The following is an 8,765-nucleotide window of genomic DNA, read 5'->3' on the forward strand; positions in this document are numbered from 1 at the left end:
TTAGCCTCACAATGGCTTCTTGGTGACATTGACAGAGCACTGAGGAGAATTTCCTCTGATATGGAGCCATCAGAGCCTAGTAATGATCAACATCAGTCACTCTGTCAAAGCACATAGACAAAAGAAAGTGAGTGCGACAGGAAAAGTTAGTGAGAGGTAAGATCTTTAGAAAGGTGAGAGGACAAAGGAGGTGGCAGTGCAGAAACATTTAGAGGAAGTGAAGAAGAGAAAAGGGAGAGAACTGGACTTGTTTTCTTTCTGACAGGAGGAACTTCTTCATAGTTTGGAAGGGGTGTTTTTTTTAGCTCTTACCTTAGGGTAGATAACTTCCCAGCACAAGAGAAACATCCAAACTGTAAAGAAATACTGTTTGAGGTTCAACATTTTATTTTTTTTAATATATTTTTTGTATTTTGAAAGAGAGAATTGGTTCATTATATTTAGAAAGTGTTCTGCTGGAGGAGAGTGAAAGTAAATGACACAGCTACAGGATCTCTTAAAAGGACATTTTCTGACAGGTGACACAAGAACATCAACCCAAAGCAGCAACACAGAGGGCTCTGCATCCTCTCAGCTTCCTCTGATGGTGGGTGAGATAGTAGTCAAATCAAATTATACGAGCTCGAGAGTTTTAATTCCAGCTGTGGCTGGTACGTCACTCTCTCTAGCCCTGCAGGCCTTTCCATCAGCACTCTAAAGTGATAAATAAATGGGGTAAATAGTAAATCCACCAAAGGCTGCAGTGGGAAGGAGGAGAGGGAAGGAGAGTTGGGGGAGGCTCTCTGAGTCTTAATCCCTCGAGTGAAATAGCTGCAGCACAAGTCGAGCCCTGGAACCCAATATAGTTTATTTCACTCGCACTCACTCTTGTTTTCTCTCTATATACAATACCAGCTCTACTCTCCTGTCTCCTGCACATGTAGGTAAATGGTCCATTACAGTGAAAGCAGAAAAATAAACACTCAAGTGCAAGTAGGGTTGCCAACCGTCCCTTAAAAAACGGAATCGTCCCGTATTTAGAAACAAAAGTACACGTCCCGTATTGAGCTAATAAGGGACGCACTTTGTCCCGTAATACAGTGAGAATCAAAAGTAGTCTATAAATGTTAATGGAATTAACGCTTTGTTTGAAAACATAATTCCCAGCCCCTCTCCTGCTTTGTGACCAATGAGCTGACAGCACACTTATGACAATTCGAGTATGACAATTCAGATTATCTCATTGGTCGAGGAAAGGTCGCTTGCGGAGAAAATACCGGAAGACAACAGATGACCACAACAACAAGCATGGCCAACAGGGAAACAAACGCCGACACTGCGGTGCACGTCTCGGATGACAGTACACCTAAAGCTGGGCAGACACTGCGATTTTTTTCAGTCACGTTATTCAGCTCTTGCTCAAACTGCACGATTGACTCGCAGGGATTAGAAGTTTGCAGGTCACGATGCAGGGTCTCACACTATACGGCCCGATGCTCTGATGCGACCTGAGTGCTCACACTGTGCCAACATAACATGAAGGTTATAACAGAAAATCTGTCGCTCGCTCTCTCTGTCTTTCACTCACACAGACACACCACCATCAACTTTGCTAAATTGCTAATGAAAAACATGATCAGGCAGCTGTGATTGAGCAGCAGTGTAAATCCAACTATTTTCACGGTTGTTGTGGTCGTGATAATTTTGTGATGCCACATCGAAAAGGCTCGGATGAGCTTTCCAAAGTTCTACAAGTGCCTCCATCACTTGTGTCCAGATCACACGCTGCTCAGTAGTGATGGGTCGTTCGCGAACGAAATGGCTCTTAGAGCCGGCTCTTTGACGTGAACGACGCGAGCCGGCTCCTTATCGCGAGCCGTCACGTGGGTTTTTTTTTTTTTTTCTTTCTCTCAGCCTCTCTCTCGCACTTTTTTTCCGCTTCACTCTGCACGCGAGCCTTGTGCTTTACGCTGGGCAGAGGGGGGAGGGGCGGTAGTTACACTCAGTAGCACAGGAACAGAGCCAGAGAGAGAGAAAGAGAGGCAGGGACAACAACATTAGAAAGGTATAGTAATCATCCACAACTATTTTCGGTTGCAGATGATAAAGGATTGAGAAAGTTTATTCATGCAGGTCCATATGACAGAGAATATTTACGGTGGCCCCTAGAGACAAAGCACATACAAACTTCAAATCACGTACGAACTCTGAAGCATGTACAAACTCCAAAACACGTAAAAACACGTACAAACTCCAAAACACGTAAAAACTCCAAAACACGTAAAAACACGTACAAACTCCGAAGCACGTAAAAACTCAGAAGCATATAAAAACTCAGAAGCACATAAAAACTCAAAACACGTACAAAAGACAACAGAAGTGCTCCAGGATGCTGGGCGCAGTGTTGAGCCTTTGTTATCTTGTGGCTACACAAGCCAGCAAGTACCAACGACCGGATTTGGTGTGTGGTAGTAACAGGTAAATGAACTTTTTTTTAAATTATTTGAATATATATGAGTGCCTGTGTATAAATACACAAACAATACACACATGCTTTCAATTGTGTAATTTAAGTGATCTAGTAGCTCTGCTTTGGAAGTTCAGTTCATGCTAGAAATGTGTTTTGGAGTTTGTACGTGTTTTGTCTCTAGGGGCCACCGCATATATTTATATATAAACATATATAAATAAAACCACTTTTTACGTTAGTAATTCCTTTTGTGCATAATTTTATATTATTGTTAATAATAAATTAATTAAAGCAACAAAACAACCTGAAGAGCCGGTTCGGAGCCGAAAGAGCCGGCTCTTTTTAGTGAGCCGAACCGAAAGAGCCGGATCTCTAAAAAGAGCCGGAAATCCCATCACTACTGCACAGCCGTGCTGCGCCGTCTTTTTCACCGATGTTTACGTGTTTGCGCATGAGCAGTGTGAGCGGCTGTGGTGACACCCTCACGAGCGATTGATGATCGGGAGCTGGTCGTGAGGTGTTAATCGCTTCTCGTTACCCCACGTATACTACACGATGCACGATGAAGGCCAAAATCGGGCCGATCACCAAATCGGTCGCACGACTCAAAAATCGGCTCAAAATGGGCCAAAAATCGCACAGTGTAAGCCCAGCGTTAGAGCAGCAATGTTTGTTCCCCTCAGAGAAAGAAAAGAAAAAAGGCTGCAAAAGTACAGGGAGGACTGGGAAAAGGAAAACACCTGGCTGGGAAAGTGCACGATAACACCTATAAAGCGCACTGCACTGTGTGCCGGCGCACTTTTTCCATAGGCATGGTTCTAGTGGTGGGCACAAGAAGAACATGAGGGGCGTGAAAGCTCGGGGAACCCTTAACCAATTTTTTGTCCACCAGGCCACGGCAGAAGCAGATATGGTATGTAAACACTGGTTTGTTGTTTAAACCCTCTGGTTAAGGTTAATATGGGCATGTGCGGTGAATATCAGCGCTATGTGGCCAGAAGTGTGATAATATCATTTATTTTGTGTAATAAACAACTGCAAGGATGGATGATTACAACAAATAGATGAATAATACATAAAAGTAATACATAGATGAATAATGATGATGAGTTATGATGCGTAATCATGGGAACAAGCGGGTTTACAAACAGGAGCAGCTGATTAGCATTAGAAAAGCTGAAATAATACCTCAACTGAAGCCAATTGTACTAAATGCACTATATGTGCACTGTTACAAGAATATTTTTCGTTCTATTGCTTTCTATTAATTTATATAATTTTAAGTTAAGCAGGACAGAGTTCTTTTAAAGAAAGATTTACTTATATTCTCAAAAGTTAAGCATGACAGGCTTCTGTTTAAGAAAGAGACCTGTTTTACTGTGTTAATGTTGTCATTTTGAGCTAAAAATAAATGGCTAAATGATCATTTGTTTCCCATATGGTCATATCACAAAGAATATGCATCTGCTTAAATCAAATTCAAGTCAAATGGTTAAAAAATAATTTCACACACACAAAAAAAGAGCTACCACACTGGGAAGGGTGAAGACAACTGGGTTGCCCGGCCCTGGCCACGAGGTGTCCCTTATTTATTTTTCAGGGAGTTGGCAACCCTAAGTGCAAGACTTGAGGAAATCAGCAGACATTGTCATTTTCCCAGCTGGTTAAAATGTGTTCCATTTTAAATGCGTAATGCCCTTGAGGGTGGAAATAGCTAATCACAACTCATTCTAAATTAGTCTTGACAAATGGCAACCTGGCTTAATCATATCGGAACGCTAACTATGTGGAGTGTTATCAGATTATTCTACCTCAACGAAGACCCAGCGTGAGAGCTCACTTCTGCAGGGGGAAGTTGGGATTTGTGTGCGCATGCATGGAAATGCATCATTGTGCAACGACGCAAGAGCATGATCACATTCCATCTGCTCACCTGTAGAGCCAACATCACAGGGTGGGAAAGTTTCACAACAAGACCAGGAAATAATAGGAAGAACGTGTCAGGGTATAGAGGCTGGGCTCTATCACACCAGGCAAGACCCCAGGTGCAGGCTGTGTAAAGATGCCCCTGAGACAATCCAGCACATAACAGCAGGGTGTAAGATGCTAGCAGGCAGGGCATACATGGAACGCCATAACCAAGTGGCCGGCATAGTGTACAGAAACATCTGTGCCGAATACGGCCTGGAAGTCCCGAGATCAACATGGGAGACGCCCCCAAGGGTGATGGAGAATGACCGAGCTAAGATCTTGTGGGACTTCCAGATACAGAGGGACAAAATGGTAATGGCTAACCAACCTGACATAGTGATGGTAGACAAGAAGACGGCCGTAGTGATAGATGTAGCAGTTCTGAATGACAGCAATATCAGGAAGAAGGAACATGAGAAGCTTGAGAAATACCAAGGGCTCAGAGAAGAGCTCGAGAAGATGTGGAGGGTGAAGGTAACGGTGGTCCCATGGTCACAAGGTGCGGTGACTCCCAAGCTAGGGGAGTGGCTCCAGCAGATCCCAGGAACAACATCGGAGATCTCTATACAGAAGAGCGCAGTCCTAGGAACATCCAAGATACTGTGCAGGGCAAGAGGGGAATTTATATACATTAGTCCAGACATTGTTCAAGAGGCTTCGTAGTAGGCCGTGCTGTTGTGTTCCTTTTAAAAAACAGAAGAGGCTTCCTTCTGGCAGTACCTCCAAACAAGCCATACTTGTTTGATCTGTTTCTAGCTCTACTGTCACGAACTTTAACATTTAAAAAGCTAATCGAGGCCTGAAGCCTCTGACATGCAGCTCTTGGGCTTTTTGGAGTTTGACTGAGCACTGCATGGAATGACCTTTGGTTGAATTTCCTGGGACGCCCACTCCTTGGAAGATTGGCAACTGTCTAAAACATTTCCCACAATTGAATACTCTTTCTTACCATAAAATGAGCAAACCCTGAAGTGTTTGGAAACAGCCTTATGATGTTTCTTACTGAAGTGTTTGTGTAAGGTCATTACGCTGGCTGGGGCACCAGAATGCTCCAGACCTGAAAACATCTGAAACCTGAGCTTCTGTGGAGGTTAATCACCAGTTAATCAAGTACAGCAGCACAAGGCTGTTACTTTTCTTCTTAATTTCTATGGAAGTAGTAAGGGTGTCCTTTGTTACTCTGTATTTTGCTTTAGTTGGTGCATTACTTGCGTAAGTGCTCAGAATGGGACTCGCAGGTACTGACCTGAAGTCAGCAGCAGCACTGGAAGGGGCCCGGAGGTGCACAAGGAGAAAACCATGGAGGAAGATTAGGAAATTTAATCAAAAAATCAATTTTTGCAGACAGACCGAATGATTGAACGTTAATATACAAACTGGCAGAACCCATAAAGTAACTGAACATTTATCTTTGAAACAATATTTTCCGTTGTTTTGGAGTTTTTAACACAGGATGTCATGCTGCATTCTTTGTGTTAATGTTGTTGTTGTTTTTGTTTTGTTTTTACGAGCTTCCCGCTATTCACTGAAGCCCATTAATCTCAATCTGAGTGCAGCTGAATGCGAGTAAACCATTTCTACACAAACCTTGCCAACCTCCAAGTCTCTCTTTTGTTCCTCACACATTTGTGTTCTGTGCACCACTCCGCCCGTTTTAGTCACCAAACAACACCTCAGCAGGGCCGCGCATTTAAGGTGTAAATGCAGCTCTGTGTGTGTGCGAGTGTGCGGTAGTTTCCCTGTGATTAGCATCCATTAGCATTCAACTTGACTGCAATTATATGCTTTCATTTTCTCTGTCACACGAAGAGTCATTGTTTATTATTATGGCTCCGTTGCGTGCCTTTGTGGCGCTGCCATATTCTCGTCATCAATAACGCTGATATGCCAAATGGGGCAATGAACTACTGTCACCTCACACTTTTGGAAATACAGAAAGATTGGAAAATACTCCTCAGCAGATTCAATTTTTTTTTTTAAAATGTTGCTATGGGCCCACTGCAGCACTGGCAACCTTCAGCTCTCTGTGTTTCATGCTCAGACATGATGACAAGTCTGTGAATGTTACAAACTTGTATGTCTTGATTTTTCTTATCATCAACATGGATTAATATAAATGTAAACCCTGGCAAGGACGAGTGAGTAGAGAATCTAACATGACGAAAGTGCTTGTAGAAAAGCAAAGCCTCGGTGCTGGCCTAACTTAAAATATCTGGATTCTTATTTAAGGAGTTCCTGCAAGTTCAAAAGAGTGTGATGCATTTTTCACAGAGGTTTCATCAGGATAGGTAAAGGAAAAAAACACAGGCTGTCGTGACTGAAACCAGCTCCCAATATTTTTTGCATGATTTTACCCCCTTTCAACCTGCTGATCAGTAATGCTTCCTCTTATGTTCAGGGCCCATTGTTCCCCTCTCACCCTGCAGAGCTCCCTGTTGTTTCTGACCTTCAGCCATCACTTGACTCAGCCACATACACACCTGTTCACAATTCCCTTTTCAGTTGCCTGCAACTCTCCCTTAGCCACTTACATTTTCCTTCCTCTTTCCTGCCTCTCTTGCTGTACACACACATGTATGTAGTTTGTATGTGTTACCAGTATGCATTGAATTAATTCTAATCTATAAAAATGCCAAAGATAACACAGGTTAGTAGATATGAAACAGTATTTATGTGTAGTATGCATCCCAAAAACCTGGCTTATGGCTGCATGGTGTGCAGTGTGTCCTAGAAAACAAGTGGAGGACAAAAGATGTTGTGGTAGGTATGAAAATAACTGTACAGCAGATGAACAGGATCTGAAAGAGTAATTAATATAAATGCTTTTTACTTTCCTTCCATTTTCCACTTTCAAGTTTCTTGCTTGATCAACATGTACTGAGGAGATAAGGAAAGTGGAAGGAAAGTAAAAAGCGCTACATCAGACAGAGCAGAACAGAACAGAATCAACTTCCTGGGATTTCCTTACCTGGATTATTGACCATGGATCAATACATCACTTGCAAATATTTCCTAAGTAGCACTAACTAGCAGTAGGAATGCCATTGGTTTTTCAGGCACTAAAGTTTCACATCAGTTCATCCTGATTTTTTACAGTTTATCTTAAGAAGCATCAGTGAACGTCTGTACCAGATGTCATTCAAATTGATTCAAGGTACTGATTCAAGATATTTGTATCAGTAGAACAACATTGCCATCTGTTGACTCATGTTACTGCAACACATTCTCACTCCTAGAAACATGTAGATTACAATACTGAAAAAACTAGTCATATTTTAAAGCAGCATTTACCTTTACCATCATTGTCCAAGGCAAAGGGATGGCCCTTTGGGATCTGCCTTCAAGGAGAAATCTTAAAAAGACTTGGAGAGGAGTAGCAGATATCCAGTGGTGGCAAAAGCACAGATACATGTTTTAAAATCATAAAACGTTGAAGTGCAGATTCAACAGATTTACTCAAGTAAAAGCAGAAAAGTACAGGCTCTGAAAGATACTCAGTCTAAGAAAGCAGCTCTTTGAATGACGTATTTTGTGCAAACCTCACTGAAACTTTCCTATAGTGATATACTAACATTAGTATGTGGCAATGCAAACTTTCTTTCAGTTTGCCAAATCCAGGAACAGAAAAGTGAACACGATCAGGGATTAAAGAAAGATTTGGCAGTTTGGGGGAACAATAAGATCATGTAAGAGTCAATATCTGTGAATTTCCCAACACTGATACAAATCTTTTCTTAAAAAAAAATCAGGAAATTACACATAAGCTTTAAATTTACAGTTTATCAAATGCCACTGAGCAGTCCTTACCTTTAAATCTAACATCTTTTCTTTCTCTCCTGTCCTTTTACTTACCTCTTTCTCCATCTTTAAGTGAAGTTAGCGCTCATTCTGTTTCTCTCCTTGGGAAATATAACATCTGGACCTTTAGCTATCAACACAATGGGTGACAAAATGCACACAAACACAAACGCTAGATTTGGAATGACCTGCCACTTAAAAAAACGTTACTCCCTTTATGTTCACACCTCTTCAGTAACACCAGCTAGATACTGAAGCACCTCAACCACAACCCATGGACAAAAATGCTGTTCAGTCCAATTTAACCCTGAGTATAGCACTATAAATTATGCATACATTATTTTTGCCTTTCTCACTCCTTTGTTTGCAATAAGTAAGTGATTAATGCACCAATATGACTTCTCTGACCTTTGATTACCATCGTTAGACTTCCTGTGATAGTGACACCAATACAGCAATTTTGCCTGTGGTCTCATTGCTTGTATTTCAGCAGAAGACGGGCTCCTGTTGAAATCTGTTGCACATCCAAGTAAGCTGAAAAATGATG

This window comes from Rhamphochromis sp. 'chilingali', assembly GCF_963969265.1.
Source record: "Rhamphochromis sp. 'chilingali' genome assembly, chromosome: 14".
Taxonomy (NCBI): Eukaryota; Metazoa; Chordata; class Actinopteri; order Cichliformes; family Cichlidae; genus Rhamphochromis; species Rhamphochromis sp. 'chilingali'.